The sequence below is a fragment of the Eutrigla gurnardus genome (genome assembly GCF_963514095.1).
Source record: "Eutrigla gurnardus genome assembly, chromosome: 18".
Classification (NCBI taxonomy): Eukaryota; Metazoa; Chordata; class Actinopteri; order Perciformes; family Triglidae; genus Eutrigla; species Eutrigla gurnardus.
The window spans coordinates 19,113,082-19,131,961 of NC_139929.1; the positions used below are offsets into that span (position 1 = coordinate 19,113,082).

The 18,880-nt window shown below is 42.1% G+C and overlaps 2 long non-coding RNA genes across 2 annotated transcripts in view; both read right to left on the bottom strand.

Annotated features, from left to right (window-relative positions):
- The window catches only part of LOC311028993, a 230,020-nt gene that overhangs the window by 200,209 nt on the left and 10,931 nt on the right, over positions 1-18,880 (bottom strand). The gene's annotated exons all lie outside the window — the stretch shown is intronic.
- LOC311029001 lies at positions 8,183-9,612 on the bottom strand. The gene is made up of 3 exons (XR_014598828.1): positions 9,579-9,612; positions 8,598-8,726; positions 8,183-8,367 (listed from the first exon to the last, which is right to left on the bottom strand). It is a non-coding gene; the product is annotated as an uncharacterized lncRNA (long non-coding RNA).

The following is an 18,880-nucleotide window of genomic DNA, read 5'->3' on the forward strand; positions in this document are numbered from 1 at the left end:
AAGATGAATTAAATAAAATAAAATAAATTACAATGAATAAATTTAAAGGTATGATTAAAACACATAGAGGAAGCCTACATCAGTCACCTAAAATGTCCTCCAAATGACTGCACCAGGTGGAGACTATTAAGCAGTGCAGTCAAGACAGGCAGGGGGACACACATTCAGCAGAGACAAAGACTAAGAGAACATGGCATGTCCATTCATTGAGGATGAGGAGCCAATTGATGAAGGGGCACAAATAATTCAAAGGGCCTTTTTGAAGGACGGGAAAAAGAAAAGAATGGTACCTCACTTCACTCCTTCCGGTTGAGGATGGGGTAGTCTGCTGCAGCAGGGTTTGATTTATTAATTTTGACAATGCAAACAACATGAATAATATTTAACATTCAGACTTACATCTTGGAGTACAGTGTCTTCTACAGAAAGAGTCTCCTCTTCATCTCTGTCCTGGTGATAGTGATGACTAGGTCCTTCACCCTGGAAATGGAGGAACATCAGTTAGAGGCTAGACAGCATTTCAGTTACAGGTTGGGACTTACAGGGTCTCCTGAGGGCCGTGCTGCAACTTCCGGGGGTTCCGATAAAGTGATTTGTCCCTCCGTTACTAATAGAACAAACATGTTAACAGTCAGCTAAATCAACTGAGGGGCTGTCGCCATGCAGCGGAGGGACAGTGGTTGACAGTGCAGTACCTTCAACAAATGCGGCCCGTATCTCTGGATCAATAGGAGAGGAAGCACTCCCCCCCTGAATCCCCATCAATTTTGGGGCCCTTGTTGGAGCTGAGGGCTAGGGATTCGGCCTGTGTCAACTCCTCAGGTGGTGGGCCCCCACCAGTGGCTCCCAGTTGAGCTTTTTTCTTGGTTGCTGCAAGGAACATAGTCACAGCTTTACACTCATATTTATACATTTCACATTATTAAAATTATTATGCATCACTGACCATTTGTAAGGATGTTTTTATATTTTATTTTGACCTGTTGCCAGGTGCGTTTCTGGCCTCCGAGGTTGCTTCTGTTTGGACAGTAAAAAGAGGTTAATTAAAGACACAGTGAATGCTGAGTGAGTTTTAGTTTGTTCCTCATCCTACTGCACAGACATAAGGGTAAAATGAAGGAATTAGCTCCTTTTTATGCAGCAAGAGAATCAATTAACCCCTGCAAACATTTAAACAGCGCTCCTCTGTTGAATAGGGGGAATGAGGTAAATGAGATAATACATGAGCAATTGTGTGATAAATGTTTTGCATATAAAACAATTTGATTATGGCCACTTCAACTCAGATTATAAATGTGATTAAATCACTATCTGTAGCCTACAACTTGTCGTGTAGTGAATTTCTTTAATTTTACAGCCGAAATTACAATTATCTTTTATGTTGAACATAACAATTAACATTGAGACGGTTATCGTCTGAAATAATGAATGGATGAAACATCACTTACGCATTCAGCCTGTCGGCAATTGTCTTCCATGCTGCCTCTCTGGCTTTGTTTATTGGAGCGGTGTTACCTTTTTTCGTTATTATCTCCCGGTAATCATCATATAGTTCCATCAGGAGAGTTTGTTCAGCAGCAGTGAAACTCTCTGCCCGTGGTTTGGTGGCATTCTGAGCCATTTTGCAACACTTTCAGCACTCGACTTGTTGGGTCTTTTTATATTCCGCAGGGAGGCGCTCAGTGTGAGGCTTAACAGGTGAGGCTGGAATTAGCGTCAAGTGGAGCCAGCTGATCTCGTTTGATGGAACGGGTTGGGGTTTGGTTTGGAGTTGCCGTTCATTCAAGCTTCAAGATTACACCATAGTCCCGATTTTCTTAGCGACTTTGATGGAATACCCCCCTGGTCATTCACCTGTGAATACATACGCACAGGGCCTTGCGGGTCCTGAGGAGGAAATATTTGATTTATTAGTTATTTATTATGATATTGTATGTATTGTATGTAATCATCTATTTATTATTATGAAGTCTGTTTTTAATCATGCATTTATTATAATGAATTCCCTTTTTTAATCATCTATTTATTAAGAATTCTGTATTTAATCTATTTGTTGTTATGGTTTTGTATTTAATATTTATTGAATATGTATTTATTAAATTGTGTTGAATGCCAAATGTCAATCATTTATAGACACTTACATGAAGTTTGCTTAACTCCATATTCAGTTGCTTTATTTCCCGTTTGAAAACCATGACAAAAAGCTGTACAAGATCTTTCAGACTGAATATCAACATCTTCATGTTTGAGTGCTAAGACAGAGGACAGGTAAGTGTGTAGGGCCTAGGCTGAGGGTTATTAAGTAGTAAAAGTAGTTGAGTTAATTTGACAGGGACCACATACAATAAACTGTTAGACTAGAAATTGTATGCATTATATAGTTAAGTGAATAAACCTATAGCCTAGGTGTTGTAGTTAAACATGACAGCAATTTAAAAAGGTCATGCCATTTTTTTAAATTAGGACTAAATAAAATATGATTACACAAACTAACCAATCCAGAGAGACATGCCAGGATGGCACGCCTCCTCTCCGTCCGTCGCCGAATGGCGGCTCTCCTCCGGCGGATGCTCCTCCTCAAACGCTCCGCTTCCTCTTCCGCGTCGACGTACATCGCCCCGGCGATAAAAGTAGCGGCCAACTGCGCCATATGTCGTCAATTTGACAACAACTGACACGTGACAACAACAATAACAATATAAATAGATAATTAGCTAAATTTCCGCTGCGTAACTGCTCTCTCCACTACAACAATAAAACCCACAACATTTTCCCGCCACTCGCCCTTTATATAGGCAATTTTCTGAAAATTTATATTCATATTTGTATAAAAAGAAAACATCATATTATATCCTCATATAATATATAATAAAATATACAAATGAAACGGAGTTGTTTTTTATAGTGTTTATTTTATTTTAACCAGTGAAAATAACCGGAAGTTGAACGCCGTCAACCGGCAAAAACGATGACGTCATCAAGTACGTTCCTGTTCCAAATGCAGAAAAAACACCGTTCTCCCGTCCTCCCGTACCCCGGGAGTTCGTTCTTCCAACTCAACTCCGCACGTCTAGACTCCCGGAGTTCACGAGTTCGAACTTGGCGTACTGGGTATTGAGAAACGGCCCTCCTCTTTTTCAACATTGTTCTCCTTTCCCAGAATGCCTTGTGTTCTGTGATCATGTGATCAGTATTGAAAGCTCACAGAAGTAGTGAAATCTAATCTAATTCCAGTATGTTTCAGAATTGGTTTCAAGATTTAAATGATTGCTTTTAAAAGGGATATTTGTGTTCTGTACTGATGAAAAAACACAAGTATAAAAATATATACACCGACTTGTCATTTTAACTGGTTAATTGTGCATAAATGCTCAGGTCGTTTTGCGTCTCTAATAACCACTCAAAGAATATTTATCAAAACTGTTTAAGTTCAAACCCCATTGAACAGAGTTTACCTTTACAAAGGGATTAGTCTCAGTGATCCAGTATCAGTGAGGCTCTGATGAGGACTGAAGACTCTCATATGAACCACTGAAACGTGTTGATTAGAGCGACTCACACAGATATCAATCAGTAGATGTGACATTCTGTCATAACTCATGAGGTCACCGTCCGCCATCTTGCCTGTGTTTCCTTTTGACTTGTGATCTGTCAGCTCAATAGATACGTTATAAGCAGCAAACATATGTTTAAATGCAACATGGCTCAAAGGTCTTATATTGATATGTTGAAGTAGGTGTCTTTCTCTCTTCTATGTCTGATTGCAATGAATAATGTATATAAATATATCAGAACACCAAGCAGAATGAACAACAATACATCATTGTCTTCAATAGAAATACAGAATTAGGATTACATGATTCCATATTTGCACGTTAAGTAACTTGATATTCCAGTAGGGGGGATGTGTGTAAATGGAAAAGAAAAATCAAAACAAGAGAAAACCACAGGGTGATGTCACACGACGCCAGAGCTAAACGCTGCATCAGCAGTATGGAACTTTCAGTCTGCATTAGTATGTTATGGACACTCAGCTGCAGCTACGTGTTCAATGGACTTCTGTTGGATATTATCAATAGTGTTAATATAATCTGAATCTTATTCAGTGTTAAAACAACACAATGATAGTGTTAATTTTTGACACTACACACTAGTGTTAGGAAAATTCAACACTGGTGAGTGTTAAATTTCAACTATTGAGAGTGTTGTTTCAACTCTCAATAGTTGTTCCCAGAGCTGCCTCAGAGTGGAGAATATCTTGTCAATGGCAGACAAAGGAACACAGGCAAAGACAAACAGAGGAGGAGAGATACTGTGAGTGTAGAAATCAGTCGCACGACCAGGAGGTATGGTTATGACATGGAGGAGGAGACCAGCAGTAAGAAGGAGTCTCCGCAGGTCAAGTCTTCCTGGTCGGAGTCAATGAACCAGCTGATAAGGAAACTGGACCACCTTAATCTAGACATAGAGGGGGCTCTGAGTGCAAACCTCTCCCCCTCCGACACACCCTGCACCCTAGGATGCTTTTTCAAAGTCCAACAAGCCCTGAATGAGCGAGTTCTCCACAGACCAGACAGAGGGAATCATTGTCTCCCTGAAGCTCACTCTGGGAACTGGATGAAGACATTCACAAGCGGGAAGCTGTGTGCTTGCAGGAGCCTGGACACTCATTCTCAGCAGAGCACCCGTGGACCCAAGTCCACAGGTTCATGAAGCAAAGGGTCTGTGCCCTATTCTCAATCTGGACTCCAGTCCTCTACTCACTATCCTCGCAACTGTTCTTGATTTCGGGCCGAAAGTCCTGGATCTCCTACGCATGGTGAAGCACAAACCGAGCTTCATCACCTTCTCACACTACAACCGTCCCTCCGGATCTGGTGGACATTCTTTTATCAATGAGAGTTCAGATGATGGAGAGTCTTCACTGGAGGAGCCCACAGAAAAGGAGAAGATCAATGTAGAGGATGAGAAGACTTCTGCAAACAAAGCTAAGGATGACAAAGATAGTGATGAGGATTGTTTGTAAGGAATGAAATCATGTGTCTTCTATGAGTTAGAAGGACAGCAAAAGCTCTCAAGGACCTAGTTGTTATGATGTGATGTTTTAAATCACTGTGAATTTACATCATTGATGTCTCGCTCTTAAAGTCTTTGTGTACTAAATTAAGTTGTATGCTTAGCTGTTCGACTGTCTTTTGTGTTTGTCAGAGAATGACAAAAAGGGAGAAATGTGATGGGAATTTTTCATTTAGTAGTTCATTATAGAATAATTAGTAGTTTGAGTAGTTTTAACTCATACTATTCCAAGTGTCATGAGGTAACCTGTATTCTGCACTTATGTCATGTCATGTGTTACATGAGTTGTGAAATGCATCTTGTGACACCAGCACAGCTGGCAAGTCAATATGGATCTATGGACACTGATGAGTGGTTCAAACATCACATTCTGGACAAAGTTCTCCGTCTACACAAACAACGGAACAATGCTTTCTGATGACACATCACAAACAACTGTATAAAAAGTCCTTCTCAAGACTGAAGACTTGGTCAGACTCTTAAGGAGTCTGCCCCTATCTGGCCAGATAGTTTGCTCTGAAGCTGTATGTCGGTGATGCGGTCCGCTTGGACACCCTGTTTGCGAGGGCTTTGACTTATTAGACTTTGTCTGTTTACAGTCTGTCTGTAGCGACTGCTAGCCTGTTTTGGACTCTTTATAGAATAAATTACTAAAAGCGCTGTTAGGAGTTGTATTCTTATTTCTCATCAGGTGATCATAAACTGATTTCCACCACATTGGACACTCAGCTGCAGCTACGTGTGTTCAATGGACTTCTGTTGGATATTCCTTTACCCATCCTCGCCTTCAAGTTCTCTCACTGGGGGGGGGGGGGTGATGGACTGATCCCCTATCAATTAACCCTTGTATGGTCTTCACTTTTGGGACCCTCTGGTATCCCTCGGATCAAATTGACCCGGGACATATTTGGGGTATTAAAAATAATTCTGATACAACATTTTACTTAATAAACCATATATTGTCTTTATCTAAATTTCAAACAATAGAGATAACATGTATTTGATAATTACAATCAGTCTCTACTAGAACACAATTAACAACGGAAGTGTGATTCGTTTTTTTGGATATAAGTCAGAATTGATGTTAAAAATCCATAATACTCAAAACTTGGGTGTCATAAATCATGCTTGTCTTGAAAAAAAAAACTCAATGTATAAACTTTTAAGTTGCATAAGTATAAAAATGTGTGTTCTTTTGTAGATTGACCAGGATTTCACCATGATGTTTGGAGAGGAAGTTTCGGGCAGATTTTTGGCAAAATGGCCTACTTTTTTCAAACCTAGGATCCTGACAAACTGCAAAAAACTTACTTCTAATGAACACATTGAAGACCTCTTGTCTGCGCAGCACGACTCAGGTGGGTCTGGTTAGTTTCTTCTCTTTAAAATGATATGATGTGAATGTGTCAGACATTTTCTCCTGTTTTTCCCCTAGGCTGGGACAGTGACTTATCAAGCATTCTACTGTTGGTTCACTTGCTGCCGCCCACGTCCAAAGGCCACAAAAAGAGTCCAAAAATCAGCGCATGTCAAGCTGAAGACCATGTTGTTCGATATTTGCAGGTATGCAAATAGTAATGTACTTATGTAGGGCTGTTCGACTAATCTTGTGATTGTTTTTAGGTTAACAATTATTAATTTACAAAAACACTGGTACGCCATCTCCATTTTGGAAAGGCTGCAGATAACATGATTAACAAATCAACCTTTCCTTTAAAGGGACTTAGGGCAGGATCAAGAAATAAGACTCAACAGTGACACGACGGCCGTTAGGGTAACTGCAGCCATATGCCAAGCCGGCGCGGGAGCGCGCATGAACTCTTCAGTGCAGCTGATGCTGTGACACGGTTATTTATTTACTCGCTGTTCACGTGACTGTTTACTACAAGAACTCCGCACATGCCTCCGCGGAACTACGTTGGTAGCATACATCTGCGAACAGCATCATGTCAAGCGACGAAGTAAGTAAACAAGTGTTTATTTTAGATGTTTCTTTGACAACATTAGCGCATTCATTCAGCAAAATGACAGTTGTAATGTAAAGTACGTTTACCTTACACTGGCCAAATGGTTACTAAAGTTCAAACTTCACCAGCCACGGTGAATAACGAGCTAGCGATAACCATTGTTTTGTGACTGGTGAGTGAAGCTAATGTGCCTGCCACCAACGTTATGGTATTTGAAGAGCATTTGGCTTTGTGGCTGCAGCTAATTTCCGACTGTGGTAATTACCAACATAGCTAATATTTATAACATTGGATAAAGCTTGCTAGCAAACTGACATAAGTGTACAGTCATTATCATGTAACAGCAGTAGTATGATTCAATGTCTCAAGCCAAGTGTTATGTGCCAGTGTCACTGAGATAATTTGTGAAACCATTTCCATTATAAGACAATATAAATGGTATGAATAGTACTGATGAAAACAAAGTAAATACAATAAAAACAGAAATGGCAATATGTCATAACTGGTATTATACTAAGTTGAATCAGAATAAAAATAACATCAAATAAAATCATAACATCCCTTTGAGGATTACTAAAGTTATTCTTATTATTTTTGTTATTGTTATCAATGTTTTTGTTTCAGGATTTGGAATTGACTCTGGAAGGAGTGGCACACATGTTCCAGGTAGAGGGCAGCCTGCTTGGTGCACCTGCCTGAACTGCCGACGCATGCCAACCCAAATGGAGAACTTGTGCTGTCGGCAGGCTCCGGACCAGTGTCTGAGCAGGAGTGCCCATCTGGAGATGTACTTCCTGGATGAGGGTACATCCGATGACGTGGTCAGGATGACGTGGAACGACATCTTCGCTCTGGAGGACAGCCAAGATGTGGGCAGCGATAACAGAGAGTTTCGGTTTGCTGCCTACCGGCAATGTACGATATGGCAGAATGGGCGTCTGGGAAGAGGGAACCGGAGGCCGATACCGAGCTGCTATGTTATTCGCATCCGGGCCAAATTCCCTGACCCTTTTGCGAATTACACAGGTTACAAGGAAGCTCCATTTAGGGTGCCGGACTGACAATTTCTACAATACCTCAAAAAATAACATTTTTCAGCCAAAGATTTCATCCAAAAATAAAAACCATTTATGTACAGTCTATATTTGTATATTTATTTTCAAAGTTTACAGAAAAACAAAGTATTTTTCAAATTTGCAGTATGTACATAGTTTTATTTTGTATTTATTTTTTATATGTTTATAATAAAATAAATGTCTGGTAAACAAGACGGTCTTGTCTTCTCTCTTCTATTGCTCACATCTCTGGATCATGTAGCTGAGGCCTTTATGGAGAGAGGAGAACAGTAGCGTTAGAACACATACCAATGCTCCAACTCCAGCCATTAGAATATCTTCCCTGTCAAGATAATGTCACCAGTGTAATCAGTGGTGTGTGTGTAGTTGGGAAGTGTGGCTAAATACATGTCAGCACTTCATGTTATTTTATATTATAATATTTTTCAATGTTTTGTCTATATTCTGAAAAGATTGAAATTCCTGAAAACATACTAACCCCTCAGACACTGGTTCGATTGGTGATAATCGATGAGAGATTTTAGCAGCTGTCCGCTTGCTGGGTGTTGATGTTCTCATCTCCTTACTTCCCTGAGTAGCTGCTTCAGAAGTTTGCTTCTTCTGGTAGCTGGAAAACAGCAATATTTTAAAAAGTTACAGTCTGAGTCAGCAAGCTGGCTGTGACTTTGCTACCTTGGTGTCTTTTCTCTTTGGCCAGAACAACTATGGCCATACAATGTTTGCCTGCAACAATAATAATATGAAAATACGCGTCTCAGTCGTTCGGTAATATTGTGCGCTTCACTTTTACAAACAATTTCTTCAGCTTTACATACAACGCAATGTATAATGTCTGGAGCAGTCTTGTGTGGAAGGTACAACACAAGTCAAAAAAAATAAATGCTAAAAGCTCTCTCTCTGAGCTTGTTTACATGCGATTGTGCACTTCACGGTTAGCTCTAAATGCCTTTTATTCAGCTACATCACAACAGTATCATCAACACGTTAACACAATAGCCCCTAACACACAGCCTGTAAATACCGTTACTGTACCCCCTAAATACTGTATTTCCCGGGGACGGGAACGAGACGGGAGCCGGTGCTGTGTGTATGATATAGCTTTATCCCCTACACTCACGAAGCAGCCGGGGAGCCGGCTCGCTGTGTGTAGCTAGCGGCTAATATGACTGCACAGACACGAACAAATCGTTAGCCTGTTGCTACAGGCAGCTGCTAACGTCACCTCCCGGATAACAGTTGGGCTTTCGGTCCCATATATAAAGGGACATATTTATAACTATTCGGTTTCAGACTAAAGGACCGTGGACAATGCGCAGTAATTATTCAGTGTTACACAGCGTTGGACTAAGTTACATGTTAGCAGCTAACGCTACTTTGCACTTTAGCTCATTCCGAGTCCTCGGTGATCTCATAAGATTTTCAAATCAAGCCGTAAACATGACCTGTAATGTATTCTTACCTGGTTACTAGGAAATTAGCCATGTCAGCATCTGTTTTCAGTTCAAATTGAAGCAGCCTCCATGAGTCGAACGCATATCCAATGTTTATCCGGGTGCCAGCCCGGCTTTGGTCATAACTTCGTTTGGACTCACGACTTGCCGCTGATAAAACCTTCGTTTTCTTCTTGGTATTACTTTTTAGTGGACTTTGTGTGGTGGTGGGTCATTTTCCGGCCGAAGCAGAGTCCATTACTACACATACAGTACTTGAATCCACCGCGCTTGTCTTTTTCCGGTCTCCAAGCCGTCGAGTACGCGCATTCAGCGTCATTTGACGTCACGTCCGTCGGACTGCGCGGGAAATTCGGACCACGAATTGCAGTACATCATGCAGCACACAGCCTGTTCAAGGCAATGGGGAGATATGTGTGTGGTCTCATTCTTTTTGGTTTTGAACGCTTCATCACCCATTAGCATTAAAAGACTTAAAGTGAATGTTTATTTTTTCACAAATCCTGCCCTAAGTCCCTTTAAAGTTCGTCATTCTCGGTTCATACCAATCAGCGTTATCCGTTGCTTTCTCCTCCTCACCAAGCAGATTCAGTACTGACTGATGCACAGATTTAAAATCATCGATGCAGCTCAACAACGTCTTTGCAAGTTCGTCAATTTTATCAACATCTCCGGTTTCAAACAGAGCTTTGATTTCATTCCTCTTTCGTGTACACACTCCTAATTTCCCACTGCGTGTCGCAATGAGAGATTTCAGTAGCTGCGCGGCCTCTTCCGCGGTCTGGGGAGCAGAGTCAGACATCGCTAAAATGTTTACAGTTCAGTTCAATAAAGTCCGTCAAACTTGTAAATTGTTTCGAGCCTTTAAGCAAGCAGTTTATACTCCACGGTTCGTTAACACTTACGCAAACCGTCCTTTCATTTGGGCTTTGATTTATTCATGAAGTCGCTGCCGCATCCAACGTTGCGTCATCCATTCATTCAATGATCCGTTTTACGTGTCGTTCATAAGGACAATGAGCATCCCACAAATCCGCGATATAATCCACAAAGTGTAGTCCTTTGAAGCTCGTCAGTCTTCGGAAGTTTCCGACGATGAAGTGGCAATTCTTTGCTTTGGATATTGCCACGCGAGGTTAATGGCGAGGGTCCCGACGCACTTGTTCCAGAAAAAGCACTCGCAGAAAGTTCATGTGAATGGTGTTTTAATCAGAACAATTCCGGTTTACTTTCTGTTACAGTCCAAAGGATGAGAAATGATGAGTGATGTTTCCTTTACGAGAATACGTGAGTGTGTGGTCGGAAACTTTTCCGCCTCGCTATCACGCTACCCTCAAACTAAACCCACTAATTATTCAATCAGCCGGTACACCGGCAAGTCAAGGGGGAGGGGTTACGTGCCACCTGATAAATGACGTAATCAGGTAGGTGTCAAAAAATAAATAAATAAATAAATAACCATTTTCTTTTCCGGCTTGCAAACTGTGGTCATAACTTAAATGAAAACTAAATCAAAAATCAGAAACCATGAAACCACAAACATGGCTCCTACACACACACTGTAATCCCCAATATTTCTAGTTCAACTATGTTGAGCTATACAGTCTGATTGAGTTTTGTAGATGCAGTTCCTTTATTTCACCAGCAGGGTGCGTATTCCACACGCGCTAGCGCCGCTCACGCTCGTAGTTCCTTGTATCCCCTGCTTGTTTCCTTCCTTCACTGATGCCGATGAGGACAGACACTAGCCGAGAAGAGAGCTTGCTAATGTTAATAGCTAGACTAAAAGTGGTTAAAACTTTATTTTGTCTTGCGTTATTGATCCGTGAGGTATCCACAATCCGTGAGGAGGTTTTTTTGGAGTACCGGACATTACCGTGTTGTTGTGTTTTGTCGAGGAAAAACTCCGGTGAGTAGCAACAATTAGCGCTCAGCATAGCATGCTAGCGGATGCCGACCACGGCTAATGCTGACTCATTTCATGAATACATCCTTAGTATGTGTCGATATGTTTCTGAGAAAATGTTTAAAACCAACCGTAGGTATGTAAGAGTGTGTATTTGAGTTGAGAATGTGGTTAATGTTGTATTTCTGTGTGGAAGTTATCAGTGCTAATCGAGCTATATTGCTATTTGCCTCGTGCTATGGCTAAAATGCTAGTTAATGCTAAACAGCTAACCAAGCTGGTTTTGCGAGCTGAAACACGTGCAGCTGTGTGCATTTGAGTTAGTGAGGGACAGTAATTCGATTAGTCATTCTTAAACATGATTGATATGTGGTTTAATTCATATTTTATGTGCACTATGCGGTGGTTAAAGCAAAAAAAAAACAGTTAAAAACATTTCATATTACACACTTTTATGTGTGTTGGCTGTTAAAAATAAATTTTATAGCTGTATATGAAACATTGTCAATGTGAATAGTCAAGTTCATTGATTTGAGATTTAAAAAGAGAATAAATACTGTGCAGTTGATTTAGATAAATGTATAAAAAGAGAGAAAGAGATTAACAATAGATATAAAACTGCTGCTCTATGCAGGTTGGTTTTATTTTGGTGTATGAAACGATTCTGATGGCGAGCCAGAGCCCAAACCCGAGGAACGTGGAGCAGGACACCGGCTTACATGCGTGGAGGGTGTGACGTCGGAACAGCTCATCGTGCATCTGGAGAAAGCATCAATCACACCATACAGTTAAGACTCAAAAAAATCACACTACCCGGGTAGATGAACAATTACATGAACAATTGCACTACCATACATTAAAGGACTAATACAAAAACTGTGGACACTGACTAAATTGGACATTTTACTATTTTTGGACTTTATTGGACTTTGTTTGTTTATTATTTTGGGCCCATTATTTCATTTGTACTTTGAACAGTATTTTTCTTTTTCATTTGCACTTTAAACAATATTTTTGTGAGTTGTAAATTTGTTTATGCTGTTGGTTACAACTGAGGTTTTGAATGGGTTAGCTTGGCCCTGTTGTTCTCAGTCACCTTCTGTGGTATGGCCCATTGGGATTTGGGTACTTCTATTCCATACTGGTTGCAGATGTTCCTGTGTACTATCCCAGCCACTTGGTTGTGCCTCTCCATGTACGCTGATCCAGCTAGCATCTTACACCCTGCTACTATGTGCTGGACTGTCTCAGGGGCTTCTTTGCACAGTCTGCATCTTGGGTCTGATCTGCTCTGGTAGATCCTGGCCTCTGGCTCTTGTGCTTATGGCCTGTTCTTGTGCTGCCATGATTAGTGCCTCTGTGCTGTCTGTCAGTCCTGCATTTTCCAGCCACTGGTAGGATTTCTTGATATCAGCCACTTCCTCTACCTGATGGTGGTACATGCCATGTACAGGGCTCCAGACTAACTTTTTGCATTGGTTGCACTGGTGCGCCTAACTTTTTTTTTTAGGTGCACCAGCACAAAATTTAGGTGCACCCACATTTTTCATCGCGTCGCCTTTAACGCCAAAAAGTCACCTTTTTATCGCTCTCCTTTTACATAATGTTATTAATTTTACATTAACTGCAGCACCATCAGCACCCAGAGCACCCGTTTTCTCCAGCCAATCTGAACACTGATGCCCAAGCGCAGTAAATGCTTGCTTTGTGGCAGCATAAATTCCTCAAGAATAAAAAGATCATACAGGTCACTAGTCTATAGATTGCAAATGGAAAACTGTTTATGTGATCTTAGCCTAGCCTAATTATATTTTTACTTAGGCTATTCATTTTTAATAATAATATTAGGAATAGGCTACTATACAATTTCCTATTCATGATCTCTCATGCTGTAATGTGGGCCTTCAAACGTGCGTGTCCATGCTCCACCGGACATGTCCAATTAACATGTTGACCGGCCTCCCTTTATGCAAAATGCGTCAGTAGACAATAACGCACTCCTTCGTAGAGACGTCTGTGTCGCCGTCAGTCATGAATGACGTGTACGTGGCGTTTCCAACCTCCGCAGCTGTCTTGTTCTTTAGTGTGTCGGCATTTTTTTCATCAGAATAATTTCGGACTTAAATTTAGTGAACGGCAACTCCTCCTTTGCAATATTGTATGCGACGTTGAATTTTATAATCATTTCAGATTCCTCAGCGGACCTGATCGATACAGCCTGACGCTGAAATGCAGCTGGATGAGGGGCCACTTTATTAACACACTTTTCATGGCATGCAGTATGCTTTTTGGACATATTGCGCTTTTTCAATGTCTCGATGCGAAATGTTGTTGACTCCTCCACAAACGCACTATTACCGGCCAAATGCTGACCGCACTCCCGACAATAAATGCAGTGCATTGAGTCCCTTTCTTCATCGTACATCAGCCAGGGAAATTGCTTCAACCAGTCCTGTCTGAAGGCATATTTTTGGGCTTTTTAATTAGTCTCGGGGCGAGGCTTTCTGACTCTCTTCACTTTCAAAGAAAATCGAAGCGCTCAGCGTCGAAGCGCTCAGAGTACCTGCTCTGCTCGCTCGCATTTTCGAACTGACACAATTTACAGCAGTGAAAAGGACCACAGCCAATCAGAGGCAAGGACCCGCCCGAGCTCTGTCTCTTATTGGTTTAGACCACGATACCGTCAGGAGAACATAAAGAGATGCTGCGCTTATGATTTTTTTTTTTTCACCCGAGCAGCGTTAGGTGCACCAGTGCGACCTACAATTTTTTTCAGTCGCACTCATAAAAATTTTGGTCGCATATGCGACCAAAATGGTCGCACTCTGGAGCCCTGATGTAGGGGCTTGTCCTTCCAGGTTGTCTGCTCCTCCTCCTCCGCACTCTCATCAGGGTTCTGCTGCCTGAGACATTCACTTAGCATAACTGGTGTGCACTCAGGCCCTTCATCATCATCATCATCAACAACATACTCAAATGATAACACTCTCAACACACTTGTGAAATGTTTATTTACAGTATTTATAGTACCAGAGCTTATTGTTTCATATACATTTACAGCACAGACCCTCAGGGAGTCGAGAGCCGCCGTCGTCTGCGTGTTTAAAACGATCCGTAGCTGTGTCCCAATTCAGGGGCTGCAGCCTTCGGAGGGTGCATTTGAAGGCCGATTACGTCACAGCGCTGCGTGAAGGCTGTCCCAATTCGTCCAAATTCGAAGGCTCCTCCAAATGCAGCCTCCAAATGCGTCCTCCTTTCCCCTGCATTCGGAGGATGCACCGCTACCATCCTTCGCGGCCTCCCATATCCCAAGATGCTTTGCGGCCCGCTGTTCACAACAACAATGGCGGCGACTAATAGCAGCAGCTCTGGTACCGGCGGCAGCGGCAGCAGTGCCGAATACACATTAAATAAATGTAAGTAACGAGTTTTTGCTTAACGCCAGAAGTTCGAGGGGCCTTATAACATATTTGACTGTTAAAATACGTGAAGTTAATAATGCTAATACGTAGCCACCGGACTGTAGGGCCAGCTACGTGATGTAGCTTAAGGCTAACGTTAACCTGTTGATACTAGGAGCTCAGAAAAAAAAAAAGATACGAGGAGCTCAGTTAACGTTACCCTTTAAAAGTAACGTTAAAGCCTAAAGATAGAGGATGGTAACTTATATCCTATTAACTGTGGATATGTTGTAGGTATACCTCACATCAGGTTAATTTGTTCTCGTTGTTGAGTTGTGTAGGCTAAAGTTCGCTCCTCTCCTGCGCCCAAAGCTGAATGCAGCTGAGCATAATAAAGCCAATGATGAGTTGTGAGCCCCGCTGTATTTCTAGGCTGTAAAACTGTAAACGTTTGAATTGAATACAGAGCTAACCGTATGATCATTATTACAGCTGATACAGTTAGTATATCGTACAATCATTTTAACTGTTGACATAACAGGAAATGTGCTTTACATGTTGTCGTGTTGTAGGGAGCAAGGAGCAGACTGAGGTGCTTATTAAACTGCGTGGTCAGAACGACCATCTGTTTACAGGGGCCAAAAATACGGCCACACTTGGATGGAGGTAACTGTTGAGGCATAAATAAATAGCCCATTTGTTCTCTATACATATTTGTATATAAAAGTTAAATAAATGAACCCAAATCCTGTACAAAGATCAAAGTACAAACATGTGGATCACGTTGTTTTAGGATGGGGGTGGGAATTTTTTGTCTGTCTGATGTCACTGATGAATCTTTACATATTTGTTATGTGATCTTGTGTGTTTACTTTTTGTCAATGCTTCTGTCTTGTTTAGAACAATCCTGCAGAAAATGGGCCTGGAGGGGAAGGTGGAGCCCCACCAGGCTAAAAAGAAGTGGGACAACCTAAAAAAAAAAATACAAAGTATGTGCAGGTTTGGATAATGACATAGAAACTAAATTTGTTTTACCCAAGCTAATAAATACTTTGATGAAGGAACGTAGAAAAAACCTCCAAGGCACCTCATGTCATGGTCATATAAACATTAAAAACGCAGTCTTTCAATGTGTTTTGGCATCAAGCCTTCATCAGGGAGTCAGACATTCATTTTCAGTTTCTTTATCACTACATAAATCCCATTCCGAAGAGCACCTCTTTTTGAGTCCATGAAACACTCCTTTTTCAAGACACTTTCAATAAACACACATTGCTGTTGTTGATGTGATTGTGAAGTGATTCCTCTGCCTTAGGATTGCAAAGACCCAGGGACAGGGCAGGGAGTTGGTGGGAGTTCCACTGCTGCCACCTGGCCCTGGTTTGTCCTCATGGACGAGGTGTTAGGACAGCGGCCGTCCATTGCGCCGCCTGTCCTAATCGCCTCCATCCCTGAGGACACACCAGGGCCAGGTGCTGCAGTGGGTGAGCAGCAGAAGGAGGACGAGGAGGATGAGGAAAGACAGCCAGGGCCATCAACAGGCAACAGGAAGAGAAGAAGGGAAAAGGATGAGCTATTAGAGCTCATAAAGGAGGATATGCACATGCAGAGGGAGGCTGAGGCAAGGAGAGAAAGAGAGAGCAGAGAGAGAATGGAGAGACTTTTTGGTTTGTTAGAGAGGATGGTGGAGAGGTGTTAATTTTTTTTTTTTTTCTGTTCAATTCATTAGTTCTTTGTTGTTCATTTAAATTGTTAATAAAATTATTCTATTGTTCTAAATTACAGTCTTGTAACCTTGGTCTATTTTCTGTTCCATTTCTTATGGTAAACTTAAGTAAACTTTTGAACTACTTTTCAGTGACAATATAATTTATTTCAAAGACAGGATAATGATATAAAATAACATTTTAAATTATTTACAAGTGGGCATATCATTTGCAACTATTTACAAAAGATCAGAAATTGACAGAACATATATACAGTAAAAATTATTGGCTGAGCAGGAGTCCCTGGTGGTGCTTCTGGATGGGATGCCACAAAGACCTTGGTCTTCCTCTTCTGGCTGGCGAGCGGGACATCTGGTAGGTTGGGGGTGTGGGATTCCTCGCTCCACTGTCCACCGCATCGTCCATCAACGGGGTTTGCAGGGCTGACACAATCGACGGCTGCCATGTCACTGAAAATGTTTAAAAGAGGGGCAAGAATAAAAAATACTAATAATACCACTGCATAACATCCCACCACTAATTACTTAAACAAACCAAAATGTGTACAAAACATTTAAAATAGGAACAGCTTCACAATTATTTTACTTGCCCTCTAGAGGTAATCATGGTCGAGGACACCCTCCTCCAGGGCAGACACCTTGGCAGACAGCTGGTCCCGCCACGGTGCACCACTGGCTGCCTCCAACCCGTTCTCCCCCTCATCCTCCGGCATGTCGTCCTGCACGTCATCCTCTGGGGCCATGATGTCACCGGCACCCAGGCAGATGTTGTGCAGGACGGCACAAGCTGTTATGACCTGTAGAAAAGAAGAAGAAAAAAGATTAATTCAATGTAATTATAATTAAATTTAAATTAATTTACTGGTATTCACCATTTAACAATAATTCTGTTGTGTAATGACATACCTGAGGCACAAAGGTGTGGTGTACCTCCAGCGCTTTGAGGAAGATGGACCTAAACCTCGTCTTCATCATCCCAAAGGCACGCTCTATGATGGAGCGTGCCCTGGAATGATGGGTATTAAAGCGCTGGGCTCCCACACCTTGTACCGGCCGCCTGTAGGGAGTGATGAGGGGGAGTGGATGTTGGAGGCACGGGTACCCGCCATCTGTCAAGATGAAGTACCCTGGAGGAGGGTAGGTGCCACGCCTGTACAGTGGGCTGTGCCGGAGGACCCTGGAGTCGTGCACCGACCCCGGCCAGCCCACGTACGTGTCGAGGAAGCGGCCCTGATGGTCACAAACTGCCTGCAGGATGATTGATGGAAACAGTTTCCTGTTCCTGTAACAGTGACCATCAGGGCCGCTTGGTGGCACCATCCTGACATGGCAGCCGTCGATTGCTCCCGCAGCTTTGCGGAAAGCTCGGTGTCTTGCCAGCCCTGCAAACCCCTGGGTTACTGCCGCCAGGTCGTCGGCGGTCTGGGGGAGGTAGATGACCCTGTGGCGGAGGGCCACCACCTCCTCAGTAACCCGATGGACGATGCGGTGGACAGTGGAGCGAGGAATCCCGAACACCCGTGAGACCACCCGGTACGATGTCGCACTCGCCAGCCAGAAGAGGAAGACCAAGGTTTCAATGGTGGCACCCCATCCATGCCGTCTCTCCTGGTGGAGAAGGTCCAGCAGCACCGCCAGGGACTCTCTGCTCAGCCTGAAATCTGGTGTGGTGTCATGATCATCAAAGAAAATTGTGAAGATGGGGATGTTGAGATTTATCCGAGTGTACAGTGGCCTTGTCTGGATGGAGAAAGGAAGGTAAGAACAGGAGGACAACATAAATGGTTAAACAATAGCTACTGAATTTTAGTCAATATGACAATTGTAATTAATGTTAAAGCTTAGACTAATGATACTTTATCTGTCCATCTATCCACTTTGGCTTCTCAATATGGTTTTGATGTTTAAAGACACATTTTAATATTATATTTAGTTATGGTTATTTACAGGGTTCATACACATTTTACTATTCAATCCAATCACTTTAAAAGCCAAGCATTTAAACTAAAATCAAGCACTTTTCAGACCTTGAAAAACACAGCATTAAAAGTAGAGCATTTTCAAAGATTTTAAGCACCTGTACGAACCCTGTATCAAATCTCGTTGTGAAATGACATTAACCATGTCAATCTATACTTAATATGGCTTGTCACTTCACGGTATCGTTAATTAACGGGTATGTTAATTACCATGGACTACGCTATATATGAACAACAGGTTTAACGTTAACTTACATCCCTACGGCTCTCTCCCAGCCGGAGATAGACCAGTCGCCGC